This window comes from Ailuropoda melanoleuca, chromosome 15 (assembly GCF_002007445.2).
Source record: "Ailuropoda melanoleuca isolate Jingjing chromosome 15, ASM200744v2, whole genome shotgun sequence".
In the NCBI taxonomy this organism is placed as follows: Eukaryota; Metazoa; Chordata; class Mammalia; order Carnivora; family Ursidae; genus Ailuropoda; species Ailuropoda melanoleuca.
In genome coordinates this window covers 49,170,271-49,186,944 of record NC_048232.1, presented here as the reverse complement: position 1 = coordinate 49,186,944, position 16,674 = coordinate 49,170,271, and the positions used below count along the sequence as shown (strand labels likewise).

Below are 16,674 nucleotides of genomic sequence, written 5' to 3'. Positions count from 1 at the left end.
ACTAATCTAATTTCTGTGTTTATGAATTTGCCTGTCAGACCGGGGTGCCTGGGTGGCTCAGTCGATTAAGCATCCAACTCTTGATCTCAGCTTAGGTCTTGATCTTGGGGTCGTGGGTTCAAGAATCTTAAGAATCTTAATGTAGGGCTTGATCTCACGACCCTGAGATCATGACTCTGAGATCATGACCTGAACCAAGATCAGGAGTTGGACACCTAACTCACTGAGCCACCCAGGCACCCCAAGAAAACAATTTTTATACTAGAAATCTAGCAAACAAGAGTGCATAGGTTCTGGCCTTATGATCTAAACAGCAAGTTCCTGTTATGTACCTTATCTGTAAAATTATACATTACTTGTAATTTCTTAGTTATTATATAAGATGACTCAATTTGGGTTGTTAGTCTTGTGAACTTATGCATAGGATAAGTGTGGCCAATAATAGGTAATACTCAATAAACACTGGCGGAATGAGAAAGGAACAGCAAATGATGAACACATACCTTCACAATGCTGTATTATCTGTTTATCAGCCCCTTAATTTCTAACATCTGTTAGCATATCTACTCCTAAAGCTCCTTCTCTAAACTGAGACAGAGCCTTGTTTGTACCCACATGCAGCACACGGTGGGGATGCTGAGAGAGGCCAGTCCATCATTCCAGAGTGATCTCAAGTCCAGAAGTTGTCTGTCTTCAAGAGACTTGACTAACTATGGAAACCTTGAAATCCTGTTATTGCCACTGAAGATTCCAAGCTCACCTAAGTCATGCTCTTCATTGCCTCTCCCTGAAGAACTTTTACAAACCTCTGTATTGAGCACCAATTAGGCTGCTTATCTTAAAAACCCATGAAATTCCTGCTAATCCGCTCTCCTGCTTTCCCATATTAAGAGAATTTACCACATTACACTCAAGCCCACATGATTACTCAGCATCAGTTTCTTCTTGAACTCACTCTGAAATATCCTCATGTGTTATGATGATCTGAGACTTCTGTATACGAATATCTAGCAGATACAGACAAAGAGCCCTATAAAAATTGGGAAGGAGGCAGCATTTGTCTTGTGTGCATTTAGCCCGTCCTCCATCTCATTCTTTTACCACATCTTACTTTCAAGGTATAGAAACTCACTCTTGGGGCACCTGGCTGGCTCAGTCGGTAGAGCATACAACTCTTGATCTCAGGGTTGTGAGTTCAAACCCCACATTAGGTATAGAGATTACTTAAAAATAATAAATAAAAAAATCTTTAAAAAAAGTAAAAACTCTCTCTTCATTAGATATATGATTATCTTTTTAAAGTATACATGAGATAACGTCCCCCAGCACTTCTGAACTTTCAGTGGCTTCCCATTACTCTTAAGATAAAGTCCAAACTCTAACATGGTCTCTATGCCTTTGCATGCTCTTGTCCCAGGCTAGCTCTGCAGTCCCTTGTCTCTCTTGTCTCCCTGTTGCTTCTGCCATTTGCCCACAGTGGCTCTGAGTCTCTGCCATCCACCCACACTGCCCTCCACGTTCTGCCATCTGTCCGCACCGGCCATCTTTTATTTCCTGGAAGGGATCATGCTTATCCCTGACAGGAGAAGGGCCTTTGAACATAATGCTTTTTTAAAAAATTGTGGTAAAATATACATAACCAACAATTCACTATTTTAACCATTTTAAAGTAGATAATGCAGTGGTATCTTGGTACATTCACAATGTTGTGTAACCGTCCCCACTACTGACTTTCAGAACATTTTCATCATCCCCAAAGGAAACCCCGTACCTATTAAACTGTCACTCTGCATTTTCCCCTATCCACCGATTAGTGGCACCACTAATTTAATTTCTGTGTTTATGAATTTGCCTATTACACCGGGGTGCCTGGGTGGCTCAGTCGATTAGGCATCCAACTCTTGATCTCAGCTTAGGTCTTGGTCTTGGGGTCGTGGGTTCAAGCCCTATGTCAGGCTCCATGCTGGGTGCAGAGCCTATTTAAAAAAAAAATACTCTTGCAATCCAGTGAATTTGCCTATTTGGTATATTTCATCTAAATGGAATCATACAGTATGTGGCCTTGTGTGTCTGCCTTGTTTCACTCAGCATGTTTTCAAGGTTCATCCATGTTGTAGGATATATTGCTACTCTGTTCCTTTTTATGGCTGAATAATGTTCCATTTTTATGGCTGAATAATGTTCCATTTTTATGGATACTGAGCATACTGTTATTTTGTCCAGAATGATTTTCCATCTTTCTCATCACATAGTTGTCTCCTGTTCAGCCTTTAGCAGTCAGCTCAGTGATCAGTTCTTCAGGGAACTTCCCTAAGACTCCAGCTTAGATGAGGTCATACTCATTTTTAGGCCAGCTTTCTCTTCTGCATGGCTCTTATCTCACTCTGGGATGAAACACTCATTTAGGGACAATTTGATTAATGTCTGTCTCCCTAACTAGAATCTAGGGTTCATGAGACAAGGAATCATATCTGTATTAATTCCATATTGTATCCCTTGTGCCTATGCCAGGGCCTGGTATATAAATAAACTTTTGTGAAATAAATGTTGTGAAATTATTTCCCACTGAAAAGTAAATAATTGGCAGCTGCTTAATGTTCTTTCATTCTCAATGGCATTTTGAATCTGAATAGAAATAGCACTGTCATGGAGAAATTCCAGGGAGGAATTTCCCTGGCAGGGAGTAAGGGGCAGAGTTGTTCTGGGAAAGGGTCTCCTTCCTGTTCCTTGATTGCAACACCCCAAGCCTACTCTACCTGCAAGCTGGGCTCTCTGAGGCACCATTCCATTCATACTAAAGTTGTCCTGCTTCTATTGCACTGGAACAGAAAAACAGGCATATTTGGTTCCATTAACATCGTTACCTCATCCACTAGAAAAGTAGTGATCTGTTCTAAGTAATTACCTCTTATCCATCCCTCCTCCCTAGTATTTATAACATAAGCCTGATTGAAATTTGATGGGTTTCTGTGATGTCTGCTGCTAAAGGATACAGTTCTCTGTAAATGGGATTATAATTATATGTTGGAATGTGACCTTCATCAACTCAATGGCACTGTCTTTCCCTAATCTTTTCCTGATATTTGTAATGGGTTTAAAAGTAATAGTTCTTCTTCCATGCCTTTCCTTTACCTCACACATAAACCATATCCTTTGTGTAAGGGTTTGCAGTCTCCACTATGCTGTCCTGTCTTCGAGTAATTACAACTGGAAAACTGCCAGCCATTAAAGTGATGGCATATTCTTCTCCAGTATTTATAGACAGATGACAATTAATTTGAGGGCCTGATATAGTAAGAGTACAATTTAACAAATTCACTTTGTGGCAGCATTTGTATTTAATTTTTATATAATTACTCATGAGAAAATTTTTCTTTAGAATGATAATTTTATGCTACAAATGAGCTGCTTGAAATTTTACTCATTGAGGCATCAGATTAAGGGACAGTTGTATCAAATAAACTATCATTTGCGTATAGAATCACTATTATTTTAGTTTTCATTTATTATGTCGACCTAATGACAGTTGTATTTCTGTGTTTTCTCAGATACATCTAAGACCTTCAAATGGTTCTTTTCTCCCCTAGGTGGGGGGTGGAAAGCTAGATTTGGATAAAGTTAATGGCTACTCTCTGAAGGTTGAGATGTGAATATATAATGGCTAAATACAAAAGTCTTTGAAAAAACCTTAAAAAAGGAGCACCTGGGTGGCTCAGTCAGTTGAGCGTCTGTGTTGGGCTCAAGTCATGGTCCCGGGGTCCTGGGATGGAGCCCTGCGTCAGGCTCCCTGCTTGGTGGGGAGTCTGCTTCTCCCTCTGCCTCTCCCTCCACTCATGCGCATGCTCTCTCTTTCTCTCTCAAATAAATAAACAAATAAAATCTTAAAAAAAAAAACTTAAAAAGATCAAAATGAGTCCACGGGCTCAAGGATTATCAATGCTCTAATTAATTGTGCTAATGTAATGAATTAAAGAGGAATTATTTAGCCATAGAGTCATTGGGAAAGGAGAGCACCAGAGGCGCACATTGGCAATATAGATCCAAATGGTAAAGATTGATTGAATCTCGGTCCATTAATCAAAAAACAACTAATTACTCAGTGTAAGTAATCAATTCCTAATTGTGTGGGTGGCTTTCAAAGTCTAATGTGGTGTATTTTTGAATAATATATAAAATTGCGCTTACTCTGACCGTAATTTGGCATCTCATAAAGCTAATCTATGGGAAGAGAATGCATTGAGAAGAGAATGTGTTGGTCAGTGAATGTGATTGTCCATTCCACTGGGGTGTTATATTTCTCATTTTATAAATTTAAAGATTGCTTTGGTTTTATACACATCTTTATGATGTTAGAGAGAATGAAAAGAGTACACTTTGGAATATAGACCATATTAAATTTTTGAGCTCATAAGACTGAGAGCCCAGGCCCTCAGAGTGGTGAATTCACCAAGGCAAAAGCCAACCCATGGGCCTCTTCTTGCTTCTAATGATCAGCTCACTCTCCCAACGTAGCACCCCTCTCTCCTGCTGTAGGTCTTCTTTTAAATTACTCATCATCTTTTGGGGGTTTCTTTGAAGAGATTGAGAGACCTTACAGGGGGAAAAAGTCTTTTGAGTTAAAGAATCCCATGTTGAGATATTCTTCCTGCCAGCATTAAGTGACATGTATTAGGCAAATTATAATTTTTCTTAATTTCAATTTCATCATACCTTTAAACTGGAAATGCTATGTTGGGATTTCTTTTGAATATTAAATTAAAACTGTTTTTTAACATGCTGTCCCAGTGTGGTGCTGACATACAGTAGAACTCAATAATTCATTTGAGTAGCTTGCAGCTTTTTCTTTTTAAAAAAATAAGTTGACAGCGACGTCCACTTCTTTGGTTTGAAAAGGTATGGTTATAGAATTGCATTCATGGGGTCCAGCTGATTTGCCCCCCTGGAGAAAGGCAATAAATGGGCACATATATCTGGTCCTTGGATATCCCCTCATGTCTAGACTTAGAAAATTAGGGGCTTTTTGGTGTGTGTGGCACGGCAGCCTAGATGAGTACAGAAACAGCCTCAGGGTGTGAGCATGCACCAGGAATTTCATGAGACTCTGAGCATTTTAAAAAGGAAAAAACAACAACAACAACAACAACAACAACAGAAAAACAAGGACGAGAGCATTCAATCCCAGAATATGGCTTTTGTATAAATGTATACTAGTTCATATCCTGGTCTCTTCTTCTAACATCCAGCTTTTTTCATTCTGTTCCCTGATAAACCAGTTACCAGTTGAACAGTACCAGCATCTTCCTAAGATGTCTGTCCTTTGGGACTTGGCCAGCACACTGTGGTTTTTAAGCCTGCTCTTAACATATAAACCCATGACTGGGAAAGAATCACTCATTTCCATCTCCTGTAATAGGATAATCTGTGAAAAGATCTATTTAAAGCTGCACATCAGAAAAGACACTTTCATTTACTCAAAGTGTCCTTTCATGTGGGCACATTTTTTTTTCTTGAAGGTGGGGTGTTCTCTAATGTCAATGTTGGAAGACTCCGTCAGTGAGGTCTGTGGCTTTTATAATTATGAAGCATTTCAGCACAAACCAGTAGGCATTTCCTTAGCTAAATCTGCCTCACAGAAAACTGTCTCCAACCAAACGCCCAATTTAAAGGTCAATGTAAATGCTAACATGATTAAGCAATAGTAGTTGGAGTAAGACATTCAGCTGCAGTGGAAGACTGTTGGAGGGGAAAACATATTTATGTACTGTTCCTCCACTTTTTCCCAGAAAAAGTTTCTTGGGCTTCCTCCTTTTCCAGACTGGGGTTTTATTGTTTCACATTGTCTAGGGAGGAAAAAAACTGGGGTTTTTCAATGTCGACGCATCCTTGGAATTGGGGGTTTTAAATCCATAATTGGGGCTCTAGGGAACTTGCAAGGAAGAACACCAGACTCCCTCATTATCTTAATGGCTTCCCTGAGCTGCTGGGTGTAGGCCTCATTATAGCTTGGAGTCTCTCTAGGGACTGTGCAGGTGCCTTTTTGAAGTTCAGGTGGACAGTGTGGAAGTGATGTCTAGAGCATGTCCCCAAGGAGAGCACAGGCTGATCCACTGAGCTCCCAATGCACACACTTGCAGTTACCTCCACTAACAAAAGCACAGGAGTGTATGTGTCAGATGAGACCACGACACCATGGACTATATGTACTGAATGTGCAGAAACATGGCATTCATGCCATACATGATGATGATTCTTAGCTAATAAAGAATAAATTATCTTTCATTCAAACCCTAGCACATGCTTAAGAAGTTTCTTGGACCTCCCCTTCACTTTGTATTGCTGCTATTTTGATCTTTAGTTTCAGTACTTCCCCCATCTGTATGATGTGACTGTGTGTATGTGTGTTTGTGTGTGTGTGGTGCATATCTGATGTAGACATATATATCTTCATGCCTTCAGATATTTCTTATGGGCATGTTCTCTTGGATCTCCCAAACTGAACTCAACACTGTTTTCTCTCAAGTCTTCCTTTTCTCTTGCATTCTAGTTCTCAATGTAGTACACTGTCATTCACCCATCATGTTGGCCTTCATCCCCCACTCATGCTCCAGATCCCTTTTCCAATCACCTTATCTGCTCCCCAAGGCAATATCCCATTACCCAGTTAATTTTCTTCAGGGCATTTATCGTTTATTTATATGATTAAGTAAACTTCTTGTTTACTTGTTTTTGTCTGTCTTTTTCTACTAGAGTATGAGCCTAAGAAGGCAGAGGTCTTTTCCCTGTTATTCCCTGCTATAAACCTGGAACGATGCCTGGAACATGGTAGCCACTCCACAAATGTTTATTAAATAATGAATCAATCAGTAGTTACGCCATTGCTTCTATCTCCAGAATGTCTTGCAAATCACTTTTTGCATCCCGGCTGTTACTACCCTGGTTAGCGCCAATATAATTTTGCATGTTGGTGGCTGTAAGAGCCTCCTAGCTGCTCTCCTTGCTTTCACTTTCTCTTCTAGCTGCTCTCCTTGCTTTCACTTTCTCTTCCGCCCTTCCCTGGTTATCTACTTTGTAGCCTGGAGTCCTTCTGACTGCGGATTGGCTCCTGTCATTGGTCTGCTTAAAACCCTTAAGCAGCTCCTTGAAGTGTGCTTTGCAACCATTTCTACAAGGGCTCCCGAATGGCAGAGGAGAGGGTGGGCCTGAAGGTACAACCTGAAGTAACCCATCACAAGCAAAATGTCTTAGGAACTCGTGATTTAACTTACAACTGTGCGCAGATTTTACATTCTACTCCTTCGGTAACAAATATTTTCGATTACTCACCGCTCAGTGGAACCAGTGCTTCAGGAAGACATTTCTTGTTTATCCTGTGGTTCTGGGATATGGGCCACACCAGGATATCAAGGTCTTGAGAAACACAATGGCAGATGAAGATCAGATAAATTAATTTGATGTACAAGGCCCTTCAAAATCTGGTGCCTGCTTCTCCCTCCCCCACCCTGCCTTGCCTCTTGCCACCCTCTCATACACACCTCCCAAAGCCCAGCCCAGCTCAGTGCCATCCTCATATCCAAGGCTGTGTTAGGTCCCCCTTGTGTGTTCTTTCTCAGGACCTTATGCATCTTCTGCCTGTACATTATCAGTCCTCATTGTTTACTTCTGTGTCTGTAGCTCTAACCTATAAACCCTTAAGGAAAGGAGATGTGCCTTACACATTGCAACCCAAACCTGGCACAGTGGCTCCTGTATCTCAGGCACCCAATAAACCTCTACAGAATGTATTGGTAAATGAGTGAATGGATCACCAGTTATTCCAAACAAATGCTTATTTAAAGCTATAAGAGCCCTTATATATATCTAATAAGTGATAAATAAATACATTCCTGATTGATTTGATTGCCCAAGGGCTGGGAACTACTGTATTGCCCGGGACCAATGCACCAATCCAAATTTACTAAGAGACCTAAGTTCTCTCAGGAACTTGAAGGGAGTTTTGAAAGACTCCCTACCTTGAAGCAGCAGTTGAAGAATGGGGTTTTGATGACATTGTTTTTCCTGGTCTAGAAGGCACCTAGGAATAAGATGTAATCTGCAAAGACTTCAGAAGGAAGTTGAGCCTATGTTTAGGAAGACACTGAACCTCGCTGTTCCATTGTCATAGAGAATCATAACTGGTCTACCCACCTGTCTCATCCATGTCTCACATTCACTATAAAATATTGTCAGTGGGACTGTAATAAAGTTTGGTCATTTGAATGATCTGATGAGCTAACCCTAGGGTTCAATGTTTAGTTAAAAAAAAAAAAAAGCAACACTTTGCCAGTCAAGCATAACTAGTGGGGCTCCTATGCTCTCAAAGTATCTTAGAATTATTTTGTTGAGAGCCAAATATCAACTGCATTTCATGGAGTTTTCAGTCCTGCATGACAGACAGTCAAGAGGAAAGTTCTGCAGATGTAGTCTTTTTACTGAGGGAAGTGCTTTGCTCTTTTTAAAAAGTCTGGGTATCAGAGAGAGCACAAGGAGGAACAGGAAGCAACAGAAAAGGATGTGACTCCAAGACCATCCCTAGGTGCCTAATACATACAGCAGTTGGCCAAGAATCAAAGTCAAGCAGCTGTGAGTCCCATTTTCTGAGAACTCATAGTCCCAGACCAACATTGACTTAAATACATGATTAAATACCACTTGGCCAGCTATCCAGATCTTCAACAACAGCCAAAATAGGTATTTTTATAGACTGAAATTAAAATACAAGCAAATAAATTAAGAGTGGTCAACCCCCTCCCACTGCATTGTAGAATATAAATCAAGATATCTTCTTTATAAATAGCTAACAATGGATTCTTGCTGAACTACTCTACTTTTCACTGGCTCAGAAGATGTCCTTTTTTATGCGTGGACTATGATCTGGGGATGTTTAATAACATAAGATTTATTATTTAGAGTGTTTGCTAATTTTGTTTTATTAAACAGTGTTTATAAATAGTGTTTCCAGTCAGTACAGATTAAAAAGGGGGATTGTATATTTTAATTAGTTAGTGATAGTGAATTATTTATCTCTAGTTTGGCCATGGCTGAAGCAGCCTATTTGCTGACTTTTACATAGACTGGTCTGCAAGCATTTCCTCTTGGGATTGCCTGAAGCAGCCACCATGGGATCACAAGCCATCCCTTCAGTCACCACTAACCCTTTTCCAAACACACGGTGGAACTGAGAGGCAGAGCTCGCCTGGGTATGGACTGCTCCCCAGGCACTAGCAGAGTGCCTTTGATTTATGTTACATTTTCAGATGTAAACTTTTAAAAAAATTCTATAGCTGAGAGAGTTTTAGAAAACTACTTTTAATAGAAATATGGGTAGATAGACAGACTGTATAAATAGAACATCGTTGTTCTACATAAAAACTACTGCACTGAACCATAGGGCTTTGTGAATTTAAACTCCTTCTGCACCAACACCCAAATATATTCAAAATTTTCCTTCCTACCGAAGAAAAAAACAACAGAAGTGTAATGGCCGCCAAATACTCAGTGTCTGTTTCTTTAAATTAGGGGCTGTGATTAAATTTACTAGATGTGTATGTATATTTCAGGTGAATACATGTATATTTCAGATGAATTAAGCTGAAAACCTTTGTATCAACACAAGTGATTTCACTAATTTATCTTGTGGAGGAAGTTATAACCTGTGACTATGACATGTAGAGATTAAGGGCCAATGAATCTAGCCTTGACACAGGCTTTTTCAAGACTGAGGTTATCGATTATTTAGAGAACGTTGAGAATCCATTTGCCGAACATTCTGACTGACAGGCAAGAAAACACAACAGCCCTGAGCTGGCTGCCCACATAACAGCCATGCTCTAAACACATGTCAAAGTAGATAGAATTGAGCATTCTATTTCTCTGCTTTCTGGAGAGAAGATAATCCCCTGCTTTCTATTGCAGCATATTTATTTTAAATCACTGTGAAATGAAGTTCTCACAACATAAGATGCCCCCAAACTGCAGTTATTGACAGGCATCAAAGCCAGGCATTTGGAGTGTAGTGTGAGGTCTCCTCTGCTTCACCCCCCAAAGTCCTCCCAGCCACCCACAAACCTACCAGGAATCCTGGAGGCAAGGTCATCTTTTTCATTTGGAAAAATTCTAGCAAAGGCAATACAATGGTTTATTCCTTTAATTTTAAATGGCAATTTCCATCTGTACTTATTCTGCAATTATCTCCTTTCTTTTAAAATGAGAGAATCCTCTCCAGGAAATATTTTAAATTACAAATATAAAAACCTTTATGAATATAGATTTCATATTTCATTCCCTAAGCTTTAGTTTATTCTGACTTTCTTCCTTCCTCCATTTCTTTTTCTTCTTAGATACACCATCAAATGATTCTCTTGCTATTTCACATTTTGCTGATAAGCAGTTCCTATAATTAATAACCTTATCTTTCTATGTAGGAGAAAAACAAATTCAATGCATTTTAATAAGGAGGTTGGAAGGACAAGGAGACATTCTATTGCCATGATGATTTTGGTAAGACTAGAAATAACCTGGTGGGCTGGGGACTGCATGCAATAAATGGTATTTGTGCAACACATTCTTTGTTACTCTTCATATTGGTACTTCACTATTTCTTTTAAGTATATTTCGGAATAGTCACAGAATATAGAATTCTTTAGTGAGCAAATCTCATTGACTAATTTATGGTTTTCGAGTCACTTTATCTTTATATCTGATTGTAATCGTGTGTTTGTAGTTCTCAATTGACCGACCTATAGGACTGAGAATCAGATGACGAGGTTCTAGCTTTTCCAAAAATCATCTCTTGACTCAGGGAAAACAGCCTGATTGCTATTTCCTTATCTATAAATTGGGAGACACGAGTGTATATGCCTAAAAGATCTCTAAAATCTCTTCCAGATCCAGCATTCCACAATTATGGCTAATTCATTTGGGGGGGGAAAATGCCTATTTAAAAGAAATCCTGCTTCAAAGCTTTTAAAGTCGGATCCTTTGAAATGTGAATAATCAGGTCTCCATTTATCTGGGGCTAAATTTTTGTACTTCCAAAATGAAGACTGAATAAAGCCTATTCCTTTGAAATTAGTGAAGTCTATGAGATCATGATGGGTCCCTAACAGAAAGACCTCTGTCAGGAGCTCAGAGTGATTTCTGCCCTTATTTCCTGTCCATCCACACACTGAATCCTGTGACGTGGGTGTATCTGTAATTTCATTCCACAAAGACGAAAACTATGTTGGTGTTGCACAGACCGGTTTGTTGCCCTGGGCAGAGTCATACAGAGTCTCACAGCTAGTGAGGGTTGGACAAAAATCCTGGTCATCTAGACTACGGTGATTTTCGTTACAAATCTTGCTTTGTGTGTGTCCAGAACTATTCCCAAGACAAGAGCGGAAAGGGAATGAAAGTGAACTCCCAGTATTTACTGAGCGGATATTCCTCAGATCGAGTTGCCCTCCAAGTAGGAAAGTGAAGTGTTAATTGAGTGTCGGGGTATCTGCTCCACTAGCCTGTGGGCTCCAAGAGGGAAGGTACCCTGTTTTAGTGATTTGAGATAGGATCCGTGCCCTCCATTCCCTCATCCACATGTCTGACTTCTTTCCTCTTTCGCTGTATCCCTCGTCTTCCATTTGTGTTGATGAGTGTCTTTATTTCTCCTTCAGGGCAGGGAAAAGGCTGATAATTTTTGTAAACTCCTACGCTTCCAGCACTGTGCCAGGCTTTCCAATATTTTCCAATTCTGTGACTCTGTAGGCACTCAGTAACTACTTGCTGATTGGTGAATCATCTGGGCTGACTCCAGGAAAAATGAGAAGTTGGTTTTGGTACCTTTGATAAACTACTTTATTTTCTCCATCTATTCTTCCGCTTTCCCCACCCCCACAAGTCCCTTTTGAAAAGTAGGCGTCCTCAATTAATCCCTCAGGGTCCCAGTCATTCTTGTGAAAGCAGAGATCGAGCCCTGGGGGATGTGGGCTTTAATTATGGTTTAAGGAAACAATGCCTCCACGTTGACAGTGTATCTAATTAGTGACACTCTTACTGGAAGATTTGAGCAGGTAACCAGAAGGGGGTCCTTGGAAAGGTTCAACAACCTTTAAATCCATCTTCAAATGTGGATTTGAACACCTTTCAACACTCATCCCCTTCTTCAAAGCACAAAGCTTAGCCATTATATAATATTATACATCCTTTAAGCTTGTATTTTGTACCATACACCATGTGTGACTATTATACTAGTAAAGGAAAAAGAAGATATTTATTGAAATAAGTTATTCACAGTAAATTCTAATGATCAAACCAAAGCAACAGAGATTATTTTTCTGAGCATTTGGTCATGGCTTCAACAAATATCCTCTCTTTAAGGGTTTATTGTAAAAGGATTTCACCTACACTTATAAGGATGTCTTCTTTCATTTCTGCTTTGGCAATTCTGAATATTACATTTTCCTGGCATTTCCCTTTCTCCGTGCTCAGCAAGTTAAAACAGCATCATCATTGATTTCTGCATCGTTAGAGCAAACATATTTATTTCGCCTTTTTCCTCCAAAGAAATAAATTCTTTATGTGCTCTGCACGTGGGTTAGGGGAAGTAACAATGAGGCGATTGTTCAGTCCTCAGTACTGCCTAACCTCGGAAGTAAGGGCTATTATTCTTTCAAGCACTGTCCTCTAGTGGGGAAAATAAATGTTAGCGCTTTTAGAACAAGCATTGTGTCTCTAAGCGCCACCAGCCTTTGGGAAGTGCTTTTCACTAACCCACTGAGTGCTTTTCCTGGGCAAAATTGACCGTTTTAACAATGTGAGTTGAAGTAACTCTTAAAAGGAAAAACTCTGATGGCATGTATATCTTTACCTGACAGAGTTAGGCCATCACAAACCGCCTGAATAGATGGGAATAGAGGCCTTGCTTGTGGTATGACATAGGTCCCATAAGCACCCGGTGAAAGGCAAAACAAGAAAAAGGTCACATTGCCTTATTCTTGAAAATCAGTACTTTAAAGGAAGGAGTTTCACGTTGACAAACTTGCTATTCTGAAATTAATTACTGTGTGGGACAGACATGTAAACTTCTTCGACTCCATGTACGACTCACGTCTAGCTATCTAATGGGATAATTCAGGATTTGCCTTTCTGAACTCCCTTTGGGGTCCAATGACAATTCACATTTTCCAGATCATTATGTCTTAATTTCATCTGGTGTCATGCCTGACTTTGAAATTATGAATCAACGTTGAACAGGGTCTATCAGTTAAGGTTTGGGGGCATGAGACTGAGTCAGACCTGGGTAAACCATTCTTTGGTTAGTTGGCCCTTCTAAACCTCAGTTTCCTGAGCTGTAAAATGGGGATCATAAGAAAGCCTTCCTCAAAAAATTTAATCAGGAACCTTTGAGATGATGCTTGAAAAATACTTAACACAGTCTCTGGCCCTTCACAAACACCTAAGTAAATATTAGATATTTTTGAAAACACCTTTTGTAATTTTTTTGACATGGCCTCCAGAGAGCTCTTCCCCTAACCAAGGCTCAAACCAATCTCTCAATAGAGCATGTGGGAAACTAAAAATCGTGATAGTGCTCACTTTTACCAGTTCCAGTCTTTGCTCAGTATGCATGCTCAGCTGGGCTGTGCTGCTTCCTCTCTGTTGAATTTTTATGTTTGACACCTCCTTAGGGGACCATTCCATATCAGGTGTCATTTCACATCAAGAAGCCAAAGTTTGTGACTGCTTATATACACTCAAGAGCATGAACACAGCCAAGCTGACTGTTCCTGCTGTCAGTTCCCAAAATAGTGATCCGACCTCCACGCCCAAAGGAGTGTAAACCACAGACTTGTACAGGGGGAACTCCTGGAAAGCTACACTCGGGAGATAATCTGTGAAATATTCACACTTTTCATTGCTTCATAGATTATATCTAACACCCTGCAAGGTTAGAAAATGATTTGCAGAGCATCTCTGCCATAAACTGTTCTGTCCTTCCATAAACCAGGTCAGCTGCACAGCTGGAAATGTTTCTGCCAAGACGACAATGGCCAATGGGGGCTTCAGCATAGCCGATATAATCCTCACCTCTGCTTTTCTCTGAAAGGTGCCCTAGAGTCTTCATTCTTGCTCAGTGTCCTGTGAAAGATGCTGAAGCTGCCACCACCTGATCCCAGTGTTTCATTACCGCCTGACCCTGACCTGTCAGCTGACTCTTGCCAGCTCTTTTGCTCATAAACAAAGCTCACATCTCCCTTGGGCCAGAGAAGGGGTCATGGTTGAGGTTAGAACAGGGGTCAAAAATCAATGGGGGAATCCAATTACTTCTTTGCAGAGACAAACCCAATTCAAATCTCCAAAAATAGATGTACAGACTTGTGCCCAAGGTGGGGAAAATCCTGAATGGAGAACAAAAGGAAGGCCACAATGAGGCACACAACTCCCAAATCAGTTTCTCATAATGAACATCCTGGCACAATTTAAAGAAATGGCAAAGTGTGCAATTGTACTCATTAGAGCCTGGGAATGCCAAAGAGAGTAAGAAAATGGAGATTCCCAATACTGAACTATTATTGAATAAATTCTGATGAAAAAACTAAGGCCTTTATGTCTTCTGGCTGGGATGCAGGACCTTCATGGACATGGAACTCATATCATGCTGCTGCATGTGTTTCTATTTTTAAAAACAAAATGAAAATAGTCTTATTACTTCAGGCTTTCCTCAAGCAAATTGTTGGACTAGTTAAGACGGTTCTCCAGAGAGCAGTAATTTCCCTCCTTGGACATTACGGCACAAAAAATTATAGCACAAAAATCCACTTTCAGTCATGTAGTTGGTATTGTTTTCTGTAGAGTATTTATGAAGATTAACAAAGAACTAGTTTTAAAGAATCAAAATGAGGGGCGCCTGGGTGGCACAGCGGTTAAGCGTCTGCCTTCGGCTCAGGGCGTGATCCCGGCATTATGGGATCGAGCCCCACATCAGGCTCCTCCGCTAGGAGCCTGCTTCTTCCTCTCCCACTCCCCCTGCTTGTGTTCCCTTTCTCGCTGGCTGTCTCTAACTCTGTCGAATAAATAAATAAAATCTTTAAAAAAAAAAAAAAGAATCAAAATGAATCCTTCATTAGAAACCCTTAAAAAGGAAGAATAATAATAGTAGTAGATAAAATTTTTTCGGAGGGTGACAAATTCATTGTGCACAGTGAGCTCCATCCCTAGTTATTTCTGTATCAGCATGTTATATCAGCATCGTTGTGCTCACACTGACAGCTTAGAATTAATTACATGTGAGACAGGTGTTTTCTCACAGGTATGTGGAATGCTGAAAACAAAGCAAGATGTTTTTGTTAGTGTCAATCGATAGGAGGAAGGATTCACCCGAGTGTCACTCAATGGTTCTGGTCTATTCGGGTATGAAAGAGAGCAAAACACCTGTGAGTGCATTCATAAAGCCCAAAGTTAGACAACTAGCACTTCTCTGCCTCATGAACTTCCATCATCTCCCTGATGATAAAATGTGGAGAGGAGGCAATAAACTGCAAATTTTATGACCGCATTTTGGTGCTTGGGGCCAGTCTTCTCATTAGATCACATCCTGCCTGAGAGAGAGTGTGAGGGATGTGGGCACACGGAGTCAGGCAGCTGATGAGCCCAGATAAAATATGTGACATGGTTCTTTATTTAGAGATGAGAGTTCAGGTCCCTCTCCCATATCCTCTTACTCTGGCCTTTGTGATATTATAATAAAGTGAGCTTAGAATGTCACCAAATGTAGAGGACTCCTGTGATTTATTTCTTTGACTTCTTCTGAGGCTGTGTGAAACTTTGCTTCAAGACACTTCCAACTTAGTGGCTGAGTCAGATTTCGGAGAGCCATTGAGGTATACAGCTGAAAATGAATCTTGCACAAGTGAATCAAGGACACGCAATTCTGGAGGCAACTCCTCAGACAGTTACATTATTCATCCCAGTCAGCAAACATGGATTGAATGCCTACTACGTGCCAGTCACTTCAAAGTTCTGGAGCTACCACAGTGAATAAAACAAAATCAAACAAACATCCCTGCCTCTTAGACTCCACTGAATGAATGAATGAATGGCCTGATGCAACTGACACGTGCAAAAGATTTTCAGAAACTACATGGACAACCATTTTGACTATTTGACTCTTTCTATTGCTTATTTCAGTGAAAATTAATAATATGCCTGAATGTAATCTTAATTATCAAAGTTACCATGCTTTTCAAAATTCCATTCCATAGTCATTTATCCAAAATGGCTCTAAACAGAGCACAGTACATGGCCTGGGAGATGCAAGGCAGAAGATTCCTCTGCTGAAGGAAAAAATGATCAGGAAAGAGAAAAAGAGAAGCAAAGGGTTGTATAGGTTACTGAAGGGGGTCACCTAACTCTGCCTGGGGGAACCAGAGTTTTCAAGAAGACTTGTGTATGTGGTTTTCCCATGGTACGTGGAGAGGCGGGATAAAAAGAACAAGGAAGAGAGAAGGTGCAGGTGGAGGATTTCAGCAAAGGGAGCAGCATGGGGAAGTCACAAAGTCATGTTGAACACACATTAAGTAAGGCACACATTTTGATATGGCCTCATGGCATCGGAAAAAGTTAACAGGTGTTGGAGTCAAGCATACCTGAGCTTGAATCCCA

At 40.3% G+C, this 16,674-nt stretch overlaps 1 long non-coding RNA gene across 1 annotated transcript in view; it reads right to left on the bottom strand.

The window, feature by feature from the left end:
- The window catches only part of LOC117796400, a 72,247-nt gene extending 64,845 nt beyond the window's left edge, over positions 1-7,402 (bottom strand). The window contains exon 1 of the long non-coding RNA XR_004620886.1: positions 7,324-7,402. This is a non-coding gene — a long non-coding RNA (uncharacterized LOC117796400). The remainder of the gene's footprint in view (positions 1-7,323) is intronic.
- Positions 7,403-16,674: the final 9,272 nt, after the last annotated feature.